The sequence below is a fragment of the Pan troglodytes genome, chromosome 2, assembly GCF_028858775.2.
Source record: "Pan troglodytes isolate AG18354 chromosome 2, NHGRI_mPanTro3-v2.0_pri, whole genome shotgun sequence".
Classification (NCBI taxonomy): domain Eukaryota; kingdom Metazoa; phylum Chordata; class Mammalia; order Primates; family Hominidae; genus Pan; species Pan troglodytes.
The window spans coordinates 69,861,232-69,876,171 of record NC_086015.1 but is presented as its reverse complement, the minus strand read 5'-3'; the positions used below and the strand labels follow the sequence as shown (position 1 = coordinate 69,876,171).

The following is a 14,940-nucleotide window of genomic DNA, read 5'->3' as shown; positions in this document are numbered from 1 at the left end:
ACATCATTATCACCCAAAGACCTTAGTTTACATTAGGGTTCATTCTTGGTGTTGTACATTTTATAGGGTTGAACAAATATGTAATGACACGTGTCCACCATTATAATATACAGACTAGTTTCACTGCCTAAAAATTCTTGGTGCTGTACTTATTTATCTCCCCGCTCCCCTAACTTTTGATCTTTTTACTGTCTCCATCATTTTGCCTTTTCCAGAATGTCAGATAATTGGAATCATATAGTATGTAGCCTTTTCACATTGGCTTCTTTCACTTAGCACTATGCATTTGTAAGTTTCCTCCATGTGTTTTCATGGCTTGATGGTGTGTTTCTTTTTAGTGTTGAATCATATTCCCTTGTCTAGATGTACCATAGTTCTTTTATCCATTCATTTACTGAAGGATGACTTGGTAATTGCACATAAAGCTTTTATAAACTTTCATGTGCAGGTTTTTGTGTGGACATAAGTTTTCAACTCCTTTGCTGAATACCAAGGAACATGATTGCTAGCTAGATTGTGTGGTAAGATTATGTTTAGTTTTATAAGAAACTGCCAAACTGTCTTCCAAAGTGGCAATATAATTTTGCATTCCCACCAGCAATGAATGAGAGTTCCTGTTGCTCCATATCCTTGTCAGCATTTGGTGGTGTCAGTGTTTAGGATTTTAGCTTTGCTAATAGGTGTGTAGTGGTATCTCATTGTTGGTTTTATTTTTCAATTTCAAAAGTGCTACTAGTGATGTAGAAGGATAGAGGAGAAAGGAAACCCTGTAGCCCCACGTAACTCCTCGTCCTTTAGAGTTAATGGTATAATATGTATCTTTCTAGATGGTTCTCTCTTTATGTGTAAGAAGGTAGAAATGTCTAAGGATAAGCTTAAGAAATAAAAACAGATTATTTCAATTACCTTTGACATTATAAATTTAAAATATAAGAAAACACCTGGCAGTCCAGACAAATTTTTAAAGAAGTCAAAGTTAACTTTTTTGGACCATTAATATATTACGTGTATGATTATCCAAGATTTTAAAAAGTATACAATGAGAACAGTAGATCTTATCCCTGACAACTGTCTTCTCCTATCCTCATTATTTCATTATTTGGTTTCTCTGGAGGTAGTGGCAGGGTGTGTGTGTGTGTATGTGTGTGTGTGTGTGTTTGTGTGTGTATGATACATGTACTTAAGAAATTCATGTATATAGGCCGGGTGCAGTAGCTCACATCTGTAATCTCAGCACTTTGGGAGGCGATTGTGGTTTGGCTGTGTCCCCACCCAAATCTCATTTTTAATTGTAGCTCCCATAATTCCCATGTGTTGTGGGAGGGAGCTGGTGGGAGATAATTCAATCATGGAGTGGTTTTTCCCATTCTGTTCTTGTGGTAGTGAAAAAGTCTCACAATATCTTATGGTTTTATAAGGGGTTTCCTCTTTCACTTGGCTCTCATTTTCTCTCTTGCATGCCACCACGTAAGGTGTGCCTTTCGCCTTCTGCCATGATTGTGAGGCCTCCCCAGCCACATGGAACTGTGAGTCCATTAAACCTCTTTTTCTTTATAAATTATCCAGTCTTGGGTATGTCTTTATCAAGCAGCATGAGAACAGACTAATACAATGGCTGAGACGGGAAGATCACTTGAGGCCGGAAATTCGAGATCAGCCTAGCTATCATGGCGAAACCCCGTCTCTACTAAAAATACAAAAAAACTGGTTGGGTGTGGTGGCATGTGTCTGCAGTCCCAGCTTCTTGGGAGGCTTAGGCATGAGAATCGGGTTAACCCAGGAGGCAAAGGTTGCAGTGAGCTGAAAACGTGCCACTGCGCTCCAGCCTGAGCAACAGAGCAAGACTCTGTCTCAAAAAAAAGAAAAGAAAGAAATAGATGAATATATATATATAATATACTGTGTATTGAATATTATAAATTATATGTATATAAATATATACATGTTATATATATTCACATTTTATATGTGTATCATATAAATGTATATGTATTTCTTACACAGAAATGATAATAAATACACAAATTTGCATCTTGCTTTTTCAACATAAATCAAAGCTTGATTCACTAAGTTTTGAGTCCTTTTTTCAGGGTTATTTATTTTTAGAAATAAGGAAGCACAAATGAACTGGTTTGTCCATAGAGAGGAAAGCCAGGAAGTATAAAATGCCATTAGTTACCTGATAGTCATCATTTTACCAAGCAAAGAGAAGGCAGTTTTCAGGAAAGCATATGGAATATGGCTCTTGATGGAACTACGTGCCACTTGAAGGATACACTGGATAACCCAGAGGGATGATTCACAACCAGTGCAGCTGTAAACTTTTCTTTTAATTAGGTAGGAAGCACCTGTGTGTTATTCATCGTTTTTCCTCTTCCCAGTCCAGTCTCTTCAGGGATTTAAAAAAAAGAAAAAGACCCAAACAATTTGGAATTTAAATTTTCTGTAGGAGAAAGAAGCCAGTGTCTAAAAAGGGGCAAGTGTGCAGATCATCTGCTGGAAGACAAGGTGAGAAGAGTAACTTGAACGGGTGTGAATTTTAGAGGGCAAATGACTGTGCACATTGCAAGGTGTTTGGCATGGAGCGATGTGTTAGCATCCCGTTGGTGTTTGGATTTATGCTTCTGAATTGAGTATTTAAAAATATTTAACAGAATTAATGCTAAATATGTACAAGCTGCTGTTCAAATGTGAACAGTCCTAGCATTTGTATCTCCTCTGGGCTCTGAGCATTACCATGAGATGGCACCAGGATCCTTTCATGACCTCTGTGTGGCAAGAGGCTAAGTGGGACTGGTCATATGATTAGCAGTTTCTTGCAAGGGACTGATCAACATCATTTACCACACAATTTGCCTAAGAGATTGACTTTGACCTTGAATGAATTGTTCTAAATGTGCATTATAATACTAGCCTAAATATGCTGTGTAAAAAAAAATCAACTATCATTTATTGAGTGCCTACTACATGCTGAGAGCTTTACAAATTTATTCCTGTGTAACTTTCACTACTATCCCAAGGGGGTGCTATTATCTTCATTTTATAGATGGGGAAGTTGGTGCTCAGAAACATAACATATCTTACCCCAGGTCACGCAGCAGGTTACTCTAAGCCATTGAACTCTGTTGTACAGTGCTGAAACCCTTTGTATACGTACATATATCCTGTAAATATCCATCCACCATAAGCAAATTTGTTTGGCACATTTGGGTTGATACTGTTCTCAACTTTGTGATTTGTAAATTTAATATGCTCATTAGGCATTTGTCGAACATTAGGCTCAAATCCTCTTAAGGATGGTGGCCTTCCCAGAGCTCTCAAACTGGTAGCCTGTGGGCTGAATTTGGACTGCACCTGTTTTGTTCTGTCTGAGGGGAGCTAGAGTCAGCACTGTGTTTTAATTGAATTGAGCGTGAATGCCTTGAGGCTTGGCTTGAACTCTCAGGTCCCCTCTTAGTCTCCATAATTCTCTACTTTTTCAGACATTGTCTGCTTCACTAGTTGAGGTTATCTGCATGGCCCCTGATGGCATTTGAATTTGTGATGAAACCAGGAAGTACCCCAGTTTGAATGTGTTCATTTGTGGGTTCAGATTAATTAGTTAACAGATCGATCTTTGTTCTGAAATAAATGTTGCTGGATTTATGTTGCTCACTATGCAACAGAGAGTTGACTTTTTTTTCCAGGCTTTTCACAGGAGGCCCTCTGTTGGTAGAAGTCCCCGCCGGGTTTATGCTGGCTGAGTATGTATGCTGACCTGTGGATGTAGTCATATGGTGCATCTCTTGAAGGCTGATGTTTGGTTGATTAGAGTATGCCCTGAGGTGATTTTGATCATGAAGCTAAACCTAATGGAGAAAACATGAAAGCCAATTAGTTGTTAATAAGCATTAGGGGAGAAAGCAGGGTCTAAGATCCTCTTTTCTTCCCTCTTTGTCTCCCTTTGTCCTTTCTAATGGTCTCTCTGGGTTTAAAGCAATTGCTTTCTGGGTCCATGTGAGTGTTTTCTAAATTGCCAAGAATATTCAGGAGTGTTAGAACCCCTTGAATTGAAGATAAAGACCTTGGGATACACAGTCAGTGGTAGAATTCCTCCATGGTACTCTACTCACATGGCCTTCAAAAAATACGGTATGTTCCGAAGGAATTTCTCCTCCCTGTATTTCCTCTGTTAACTGTCTTCTGCTGTGCTTTCAGTTTGTTTTCTGTGGAACACCTGCCTGAAGGATGCTCTTTGCAAATCAGTTTGCAAAATGCTTTTTATTCCAATACTTTGTTAGGGATTTGAAAGGCATCTCATGGTAAATGCTCCAAGCAGTACTGTGTTTAAGGAACCTGTTTTGCCCAATGCAGCATTTCCCAAATTAGTGAACTAACAGAACCCTTTCTGGAATCTCTCCTTTCTGAACACTACCTCCCCATCTTCCGAAACAACCTATACCTATTAGCTTTCTACAGGCCATACTTTGGGGTTGCCTCTCCCAAATTTAGGTCAGAATTTAGGTAGAAATTACCTGAAAGCATTGAACCATGTTTTGGATTTTTTTGGGGAGTTGGGGAGGAGGAATAATCCCAATTCCATCTAAATGCAATTTTGTCAAATATGAAAAAATGGTTCTCAAAGAATTGAACTTCATGGCTTGGAAGTGTTTATTTATTATTTTTTGTTTGTTTTTTGAGACAGAGTCTTGCTCTGTTGCTCAGGCTGGAGTTCAATGGCACAATCTCTGCCCACTGCAACCTCTGCCTCCTGGGTTCAACCTCCGCCTCCTGTGCCTCAGCCTCCTGAGTATCTGGGATTACAGGCGTGCACCACCACGCCTGGCTAATTTTTGTAGTAGGGTTTTCACCATGTTGGCCAGGCTGGTCTCGAACTCCTGACCTCAAGTGATCTGCCTGCCTTGCCTCCCAAAGTGCTGGGATTATAGGTGTGAGCCACTGCGCCCAGCCCCTTATGGCTTGGTAGTATTTAAAGAGATCAAACTAGATAAAAGCTTACTTTATTCTTCATGATGTCTGATAGGTTGTTTGCTGATACAGGTGCTGTGTCTGGTTTTCCTTTCGTGACTTGTACCTAGTGTAGCTATTTATAGTGTATTTGACAAACTTTTCCACCTGTAGACTCAGGTAGGCCTGCTTGACCTCCTCTGGGGATATTTGTTAATGTCTTGTCAGAGTTGATAAAATTTTCCATGTTCATGCTTTCTTTTGATTCTCATAATAATCTTCTAAGGTAACTAAAAAAGAAACCTTATTTTCACATTTGATTAAGGAAACTGGTCCTAAGAGATTAAGTCACTTGGTCAGGGTCTCTTGGGGAGGTACTTAAGTGAAATTGGTTTTCCAGGTGCTGGTCTTCCTTTTCCAAACTAATCCTACTTTGCGTGTGACCTGAAAAACATTTTTTTGTTACCTGTTTTTGTTTGTTTAAACATGTACTTGTTTATTAGACGAAACAGGGAGCCCAAATAAAACCAGATGTGAGCTGCTTTTAACCATCCCTGAATCGTAATGATCCATGTGTGAATTATCCCCTTGTAGCTAGTTTTTAATCCCAGACTGGGCTCTTCCAGTTTTTCAGCCTGCTGTTCAAGTCTCCCCAGCCCCTGACTTGGTTTTGTCAGAGCAGATTAGAGAGAAATTCTACAGTGTGAGAACACGATGTGTATGATTAGGAAGCAGAACTCTTTTTTTTTTTTTTTTTTTGAGATCAGAGTTTTCTTTGTTTTCCATTTACCTGAAGTAATGCATTGTTTCATTTAAACTTAAATAGCTTTCAAGATTGGGTTCATGAACATGTCAGTGGGCAGAGTTTCATATCTAGACTCGAGAGATGACAAAATAAATATGTCTAAGATAGAATTATTTTCACACCTACCTTTTCCCTTTCAAGTTCTATCATCAGTGATTGAGAATTTAGGCTTTCAAGGGCACACTTGGATTTAAATCTCAGTTTGTCCATTTAGTAGCTGTGAATGCCCTTGGGCAAGTTAATCTCTTTGCCTTGGACTGGTTATCCTCCAAATGGGATAACCCTACCTATAATGAGGAATGAAATGCAGTAACGAACAGAAAGCCACTAAGCACAGTGCCTTACACAGAAACTTTAATAATAGATAAAAATATTTGTATCACCTTCTGGGTGCCAAGTTTGATGCTAGGAAATAATCCAATGGGCTATAAAAGTATGATTTGGTAATTTGTTTGGAGCATGGGTAAATGAAAACAGTAAGAATACATAATAGGCTTATATAAAAGTTTTGAAGAGAGAGCAGTTATGCTGTTGGGGTGTGGCTTTGAAGGGCTTAAAAATAATCAGGGGTGTTGAGTTTTGATCCCAAGGTTTAAGAATGACTTTAATAAGCATGCAAGTTAGGATATAGTTTGGTCCTAAGTGCAAAAAAAATCTACCCTGAATCCACCCTAAGCAGAAAATAAATTTGTTGTAAACAAACAATAGATACATGGAGCAGTTTACAGGATCTGAGAAACACCTGAAAAATGGGATCAGAAAGGTGGACGCTGGGCAGCTCTGGGGCTGCTGGTGGAGGGAGCTGAAGCCACATCTCTGTAGAGCGTCCCCCGGAGGATGAGCCAACTCCAACCCTTTTCCGTCTTTTTCTGCTTGAGATTCAAATTCCATGGACAAACGTTCAAATGTCCCAGTTTGAGTAAAATGTCTAAACCAGCCTATGGAGATAAGTTATTTTCATTTGACAAAACTGGGTTGCTTCTATCAGAAATGGGGAAAATAGATGTTGGATAGCAAAAGTCCACCATGTCCAGGCCAGGCGCTGTGGCTCACTCTTGTAATCCTATCACTTTGGGAGGCCGAGGCAGGCGGATCGCCTGAGGTCAGGAGTTCGACACCAGCCTGACCAATATGGTGAAACCCCGTCTCTATTCAGAATACAAAAATTAGCTGGGTGTGCTGGCGTGCACCTGTAGTCCCAGCCACTCAGGAGGCTGAGGCAGGAGAATCGCTTGAACCCAGGAGGCAGAGGTTGCATTGAGCCAAGATCATGCCACTGCACTCCAGCCTGGGCTACAGAGCGAGTCTCCATCTCAAAAAAAAAAAAAAAAAAAAAGGTCCACCATGTCTGAAAGAGGCCTCAAGGTAGACACCCATCTACTGTGTTGGATAGGTGATGAGCAGAGATTTAACTACTAGGTCAGGACCTTCATGTCGAGAAGTAAAATTAAAGAGGTATTTTGGGATTATGGCCTGAAAGTGATAGGAAGCTACTGTAGAGTTTTGATGGAGGTTGGGGGCACTCGTTTCTAACGCAGGATGTTTTAAGTAAGTAGTTCTTTAATAAGCAGTAGTGACTCTTTTCTCAGATTAGATGATCACTTTCCCAGCTATCTCATGCTTCCATGTCCTCCATCGTATCAGTGTTTGGCATGGTGCTGCCCCAACAACCACTTCGATTAGTATGTAAACAGGAAAGCCATTTGCAATGGTGGCGTACTTTATTGGTTGTTTTTCAGTGATTGATTTTCAAGGGTGCTTGTTTTTCCTTTGGAATATGCATTTGAAAGACTTGTGTATTTTCAACAGTACAGCATTGCATTTATCCTCATTTTTAAATGTGTTTTCATTGTGATAACTTTTTCATGGGGGGATAAAAGATCTTTTTCCAATTTTGAGATTCTCAATTATATCTATCTCTTAACAAAAGTACTCTGTAACTCTTCACTTTGGCAGCCTCAAATACTTAAACATGTTTATTGTTTTATATTCAGTTATTTAAGGTAATATTATCCAAACATAGACAGAAGGTTATGAGCTAGATGAGGGGTCCCCAAACCCCAGGTCATGGACTGATGCTGGTCTGTGGCCTGTTAGGAACTGAGCCGAACAGCAGAAGGTGAGCAGTGGGCAAATGAGCATTACTGCCTGAGTTCCGCCTCCTGTCAGATCAGTGGTGGCATTAGATTCTCATTGGAGTGTGAACCCTGTTGTGAACTGCACATGTGAGGGATCTAGTTGTGCGCTCCTTATGAGAATCTAATTAGTGCCTGATGATCTGAGGTGGGACAGTTTCGTCCCCAAACCATCCCCCACCCCTGGCCCATGGAAATATTGTCTTCCACCAATCCGGTCCATGGTGCCAAAAAGGTTAGTGATCGCTGGTGTAGATACTATCTGGGTTTGATTATCTTGCTTGGAGTCCCCACATCCCTGAAATAAAGCGGGCAGCAGCTAATTTACATTCTTTTCTTTTTACATTTTTTTAATTTTTGGGGATACAGGGTCTCACTCTGTCACTCAGTCTGGAGTACAGTGGTATGATCACAGCTCACTGCAGCCTTGACTTTTTGAGCTCAAGTGATCCTCCTGCATCAGCCTCCTGAATAGTTGGGATTATAGGCGCCCACCACCACACTGGCCTAATTATTATTTTTTGAGACAGGGTCTTGCTTTGTCACCCAGGTTGGAGTGCAGTGGTGTGATCACGGCTCACTGCAGCTTCAACCTCCCAGGCTCAAGCCAGTCCTCCCACCTTGGCCTCCCAAGTAACTTGGACTACAGGAATGTGCTGTAGCTAATTACACCTAGCTAATTAAACAATTTTTTTTTTTTTGTAGAGATGGGGTCTCAACTTTGTTGTGCAGGCTGATCTTGAACTCCTGGGCTCAAGTGATCCTCCTGCTTCTGCCTTGCAAAATGTTGAGATTACAGGCATGAGCCACCATGCCCAGACTATATTAACTCCTGAAAGATGGGCTATGGAAATAATGTTGATACTAGCCCTTCAGTGATGGTGTCAGTACGGGAAGAGAAAATTTATATACTTGAGTACATTTTGAGGGTAGCTTCATGAGGCACTGTGAGCGAAGGGTTTTGGTAATGAGAATACTCTACCTGGTCATAGACACACCTTAACTTGATTCCCAATTGTGCATGGAATTGGCATTATAAAAGACCATCCCTAGAAAATGGGTTATTTGATCACAACTAGAAGTCATTCTCTATATTTTAGAACCATAAATTTACGACTTTTATTAAAAAATTGACTCATGTCAGCATAACATGCTGAGAATGAGCAGACTTCTGAGTGTCTGCCCCACTGTGTTGCAGATTGAAATGTAGACTATGAGTGGTCATTATGGTTAATGACCAAGAGAGTCCTCTAATGATAAGGCATGCTGGAGAGCTGCCCCAGGAGTCTGTTAGAAAGACTGATCCGCATTTTCCAGAGGGGAAGTCGGCCAGGGAGTCCTAATATCCTTTACGTTGGACAGCTCAGATACTAGTTTTTACGTAGCTGATTTTTGCAACCTCACTTATTTCATGGAGAGAAAAATATAGAAGATGATTTGCAGGAATTAAAAGTTGTTTCATTCGGAAATAATAAGGATTGGCCGGGTGCAGTGGCTCACGCCTCTAATCCCAGCACTTTGGGAGGCCAAGGTGGGTGGATCACGAAGTCAGGAGTTCAAGACCAGCCTGGCCAAGATGGTGAAACCCTGTCTCTACTAAAATTACAAAAAATTAGCCGGGTGTGGTAGTGGGTGCCTGTAATCCCAGCAGAGAATTGCTTGAACCCGGGAGGTGGAGGTTGCAGTGAGCTGAGATTGCACCACTGTGCTCCAGCCTGGGTGACAGTGTAAGACTCTGTCTCGATTAAAAAAAAAAAAAAATTAAGGATTATTGTGGACAGTGTTGGCAGAGAGAAGAGTGTTCAACACCAGGAAAAAGAGGTTGGTGTTTTGTTGTTTCGTAGACATTTTCTGCGTATACTACCTTTGAATGTTTCTTATTGTGTGGTGTATGTGAGCTAGCAAAATATTCAGTATTTGATGTCTTCTGTTATTTTGGATTCATTGATAAGAACTTTTCCTTCAGGGCATGTTTGTTTATGAGTGGCGTTTGGTGTATTTCTTGTGTTAACTTTGATTCTTTTTTAGTTGTGCTCGTGTGGTATTTGCATGCTCCATGAATCATAAGAATTTCAGATAATCATAAGCACTAGAGAGAAAGTGAAACAGAGGGATTCCACAGAGAGTGATGGAGCCGGGGTAACACGTGACAGGGTATTCCTAGTTAGCTACTTGGCAGAGGGGACATTTTGAGTTGAGACGCAAGTATGGGGCCAAGTCAGGCAAATGGATACTGGGAACAAGAATGTTTCCTAAAAAGCCAGTGACAAACACCAAGACTCTGAGGCAGGAACAAGCCTGAAAAGACCATCAGATGCTTGAGAAGGTAGTTGGGGTGGAGAAGGAATAGCCTCAGGCTCACAGGAGGTTACTGTGAAGTCACCTAGAGGGAGCTATGGCAACTCTGAATGAGAATTCAGAACTGGGCATCTCAAAACACCAGATCCACTGAAGACTTCAACCTGAAAAAGGTAAAGTCTTTTGGTCATTTCCAGAAGGCAGTGGATTCCTAGATTTTTAACCAATCTGTGCTTTTGCTTTTAATGTGCCCATTTTACTTCCAACGTTGTTTATATTTCCATAGCCAAAGCTTTACTGGCTGAGTTGTTGTAAGTTCCAGGGAAGGCGGGTGTGGGGGGATAAGTACTTTGCATGTGGTGACCTTCAAAGGATTTGACGGCAGAGACCTGGGTTTAAGTCTTGGTTTTGTCACTGACAAGCTGTAGGACTTTGAGCAAATAACTCAGCCTTACCAGGTCTCAGCCTGTGAAAAGGATAATCTCATCCACCCACTAGGGTTATCTCAAGGATCCATGGGAATAACATATATATTAATAAAATGTTTATTTTCAATAATACTATGCATCATGCTATATTTGAAACCAAAGGGAGTTAAGCAGTAATATTTTTAGCAATTTGAAAAATCTAATTAAGGGCTCTCCTTAGGCAGTAGAGTAGAATTCATGTTAATTTTGTCATCGAGCCATTTCTTTTTACAAATCCTTAGTCTTCACCAAGTGGAGTGTTTTTTTTTGTAAACAAGAGGCAAGATTTTTCTCACTGAATTTGTGGATCAATGCTAGAGACAAAAGGGAAATCTCATTTCTCTACCACTGTTCAGGTCCAGAAGTACATTGTCAAGTTCTTTTTCCTTTTTTTTTGCCAAAATTTACTAGGATGTCTGTAGATTTTTTTTTTTTTTTTTAAGACAGAGTCTTGCTCTGTTGCCCAGGCTGTAGTGCAATGGCGTGATCTTGGCTCACTGCAACCTCCACCTCCTGGGTTCAAGCAATTCTCTTACCTCAGCCTCCCTAGTAGCTGGGATTATAGGTGCCCACCACCACGCCCACCTAATTTTTGTATTTTTAGTAGAGATGGGGTTTCACCATGTTGGTCAGGCTGGTCTCTAACTCCTGACCTCAAATGATCTGCCCACCTCAGCCTCCCAAAGTGCTGGGATTCCAGGCATGAGCCACCACACCCAGCTAAGATGGCTGTAGATTTTGATTTTGATTATTGAAACTTTTCTTTGTCTTTGGCATTTCCCTTGAGAGTTTAATGAAAACATTGACTTTTGTGGATACTTTTGTGGAGGGCAGGAATGGGCCTGGAAGAAAGGGTGGGGTGATATCCCCTGGGAAAAGAAGCCCACCCATTGCATCTTCCCCTTGCTGTGGTTCAGCCCTGTATTAAACTGACCAGTGGACATGCTGCCCTTCAGACTGGGCTGAAATTCCTTCCCTGCTCCCATCTGCCTGCCTCATCCTAACCTCTCTTTAAGCACCCAGCCCTGGTGCTTCCTTCTTCATGGAGCTTTTACGTGCTATTCCAACCCACATTGATGTCTCCCATCCTTGAATTCACTTCAGACCATCAGTCTCCCTTTCCTAGTTTAGTCCTATTTCGAGTAATATATTCTTTTTATTATTAGATGCTACCATTTTCAAGATGTGCCCTCATAGTAACAGTATATTTTCAGGGAGAAGAATGACACACTTCTGCATTATTAGCTAATGGAAAACACATGCTCAAATATAGTGATGTTAAGGAAACCAAGTGAGCAAAAGCAAGGTTATGTTTTTAATAAGAGAATGCCTTAATTGTGGATAAACCATCCCAGAAACTCTTTTATTTCGGTATTTTAAAAACACTTGGAGAACTCTTTCTTATATCCGGAAAGCACCACAAAAATCTGTCAGATGACAAGTCTGTTCTGATCTGTGTGGTGCATTCCTGCTTAGATATGTAGTCATTTACTACTGTGTAGTATAATTTGAGTAGAGTGCAGTCCTCAACTAAGTTGTTAGACTACATTTTGTCCTTTTTCTGTAACTTCTGAGTAGTGTACTCTAAATTTGCTCTGTAGACCTGAGCTGAGGTGCAAAGTCTGTTTTTGTTAACCTGTGCACAATGGTATAAATATAGAAATTGAGACTTAGAATTTAGAAATGTAATAGTAATTGGCTGAGTGTGTAATCCTAGCTGCTTGGGAGACTGAGGTGGGAGGATCATTTGAGCCCAGGAGTTCAAGACTGATGTGGGCGACAGAGTGAGACCCTGTCTCTAAAAAAATAAGAAGAAAAAGAATTTTTTTTTTTTTTTTTTAAGGCAAGGTCACCCAGGATGTGTACACACTCTGTCACCCAGGGTGTGTACACCACAATGCCCAGCTAATTAGAAAAAAAAAATATTTCATAGAGATGAGGTCTCACTAGGTTGCCCAGGCTAAGAAAAAGAAATGTAATTGCACAAGACAGTTGTCTGTCTGTTGAGTTTAATAATTAAAAGTTGGGTCTTGTATTTTGTAGGGTGTGCTTGTGTTTTTTCTGGTCATTAATTTTTATTATCTTTTGATACTTTGGGAAATAAGAAACAGCTGGTCCTTTCTCACAACTAGTTTGAGAAGCAGTGCTCTAAAACAGTAGTTCTCAACCCTAGTTGAGTATCATATCCTTTAAATCACATAAACCAGATTTAATATCAATTAAATCAGAATCTTGGGGATATAGCATAGGCATCAGTATTAGTGTTATTCTTATTTTTAGTATAATTTTTAAGCTCCCCTGTGTATTGTAATGTGGGGTTCTGGTTAAGATCCCCTATATGGAGTACCTAATTTTGTTGAATCGTATTGATTTCCATTGCAGAGAAAGTTCCAGGATGAGGCGTTTTCTTGTCCTGTTACATGCTTAAGCTTTGTCCCCAAATGCTGTCCAAAGAGGAGATGGGCAGCCTCAAGAGGCAGTCACCACCTTATGTGCCTGGTCACCCTCCCCATGTGGCAGGTGCTGCATCCACATGATGACCAGCATATGGCCCTGCCCTCCTGGAGCTTCCAGTCTAGTGAGGAGAGGGAGGCAGGCTGTAAACAATTAAACTCTTCACTATTTTGTCAATGATACTTGTGAACTGAATGGTGGGTAGGTGATCTGTCTTAGCCAGGGTGGTCTAAGACCTGGAGAATGAGAAAGCCAGAGATAGGATTGATGGAGAAAGGGCATTCTGGGCTGAGGGATGGTGGAAGCAACATCCTAGAAGTGGGCAGAGCTTGGAGTGTTGGATGAGGGTAGGTCTGGGGGAGAGCGGTGGGAGCTGGGTTGGGGAGGGCAGCAGAGGCCAGGCCGCAGGGCCCTGAAGGCCGTGGTCAGGGTTTTGGATTTTGTTCTGAGGGCAGTGGCCATTCACTGGAGGGGTTTTAGCAGGAACCAAGTTTCCTGTCACCCAGTTTGATATATCAGAGGGTGGATGTCTCTTTGAAGATGTGGTAGGTGAGAAGGGGCCTGAGATTGTGTGACCTTATCACCCTTCTAATCCTGAGAGTCAAGCAGGCAAAACAGAAACTGACATAGGGTTGGTAATTCCAGGCCATTCTTGCCCTCATGGGCTCTCCTTGCTGCATATTTTGTGAAATATCAGCCATCAGGGTAGTGGTGTCTCATTACTGTCTGGAATTAGTTGGAAAGTTGAGAACTGAATCAAAAAGTTATGGCACAATCTTGACAGCTTCCTCAAAGATTAAGTAGTCTGTGCTCCTTTCTAATTTGCTAGATTTACATGGTTTTGAGGAAATTAGAATGATTTTCTTTCTTTCTTTTTTTTTTTTTGAGAGTCTTGCTCTGTCACCCAGGCTGGAATGCAGTGGCACGATCTCGGCTCACTGCAACCTCCACCTTCTGGGTTCAAGCGATTCTCCTGCATCAGCCTCCCAAGAAACTGGGACTACAGGTGTGCACCACCACACCTGGCTAATTTTTGTATTTTTAGTAGAGACAGGGTTTCACCACATTGGCCAGGCTGGTTTTGACCTCCAGACCTCAGGTGATCCTCCCACCTCGGCCTCCCAAAATGCTGGGATTATAGGTGTGAGCCACTGCGCCTGGCCTAGAATTATTTTCTGTGCCTGATTTTAGGCAAATCGAAATAAGCACTTAGGAAGTTTGAGTAAATCAAGCTGACTGGCAAGGATAAAAACAAAACCTTTCAGAAAGTACTTTCTTTTCCCTCTGTCTTAGGGAAACCGATCTCTGGAGAAGGTGTGTGTACGTGCAGGCATGCGTGTATGTGCGTATGTGTGTGTTGCATTACATTTGATAAGAACATTTCATGAGTGCTCTTTGTGTGTCAGAAATTTCATTCTTATGCTGCCCTAGGAAGTAGGCATTGCTGTTATCCTGGTTTTGTAAATGAGGAAACTGAACTCTAGAGAGAAGTTACTTGCCCACAGTCACACCTGAGTTAGAAACGGCATCCAGGATACATACCCAGGACTCCTAGTCCAAGCTTCCACTTGCCACTCCTATACTATATTAAGACTTCAAGCTGTGGTGGCATATGCCTGTAATCCCACCACTTTGGGAGGCCAAGGTGGGAGGATCGTTTGAGCCCAGGAGTTCAAAACCAGCCTGGGCACCGTAGAGACCCTGTCTCTACAAAAAATAAACAACATTGGCTGGGAGTGTTGGTGTGTGCCAGTAGTCCTAGTCCCAGCTGCTTGGGAGGCTGAGATGGGGAGATTGCTTTAGCCTGCGAGGTTGAGGCTGCAGTGAGCCGAGA

The 14,940-nt window shown here is 41.4% G+C and overlaps 1 protein-coding gene across 33 annotated transcripts in view; it reads left to right on the top strand.

The window, feature by feature from the left end:
- The window catches only part of MAGI1 (membrane associated guanylate kinase, WW and PDZ domain containing 1), a 674,091-nt gene that overhangs the window by 120,876 nt on the left and 538,275 nt on the right, over positions 1 to 14,940 (top strand). Inside the window, exon 1 of one of the 33 annotated variants that reach the window (XM_063806891.1) lies at positions 10,304 to 10,358. The exons of 31 other annotated variants lie outside the window; for them this stretch is intronic. The gene's annotated coding sequence lies outside the window, so the exon portion shown is untranslated. Of the gene's footprint in view, positions 1 to 10,303; positions 10,359 to 14,940 lie in introns of those variants that run through there. One more of the 33 variants, XM_063806892.1, reaches the window with a different exon arrangement.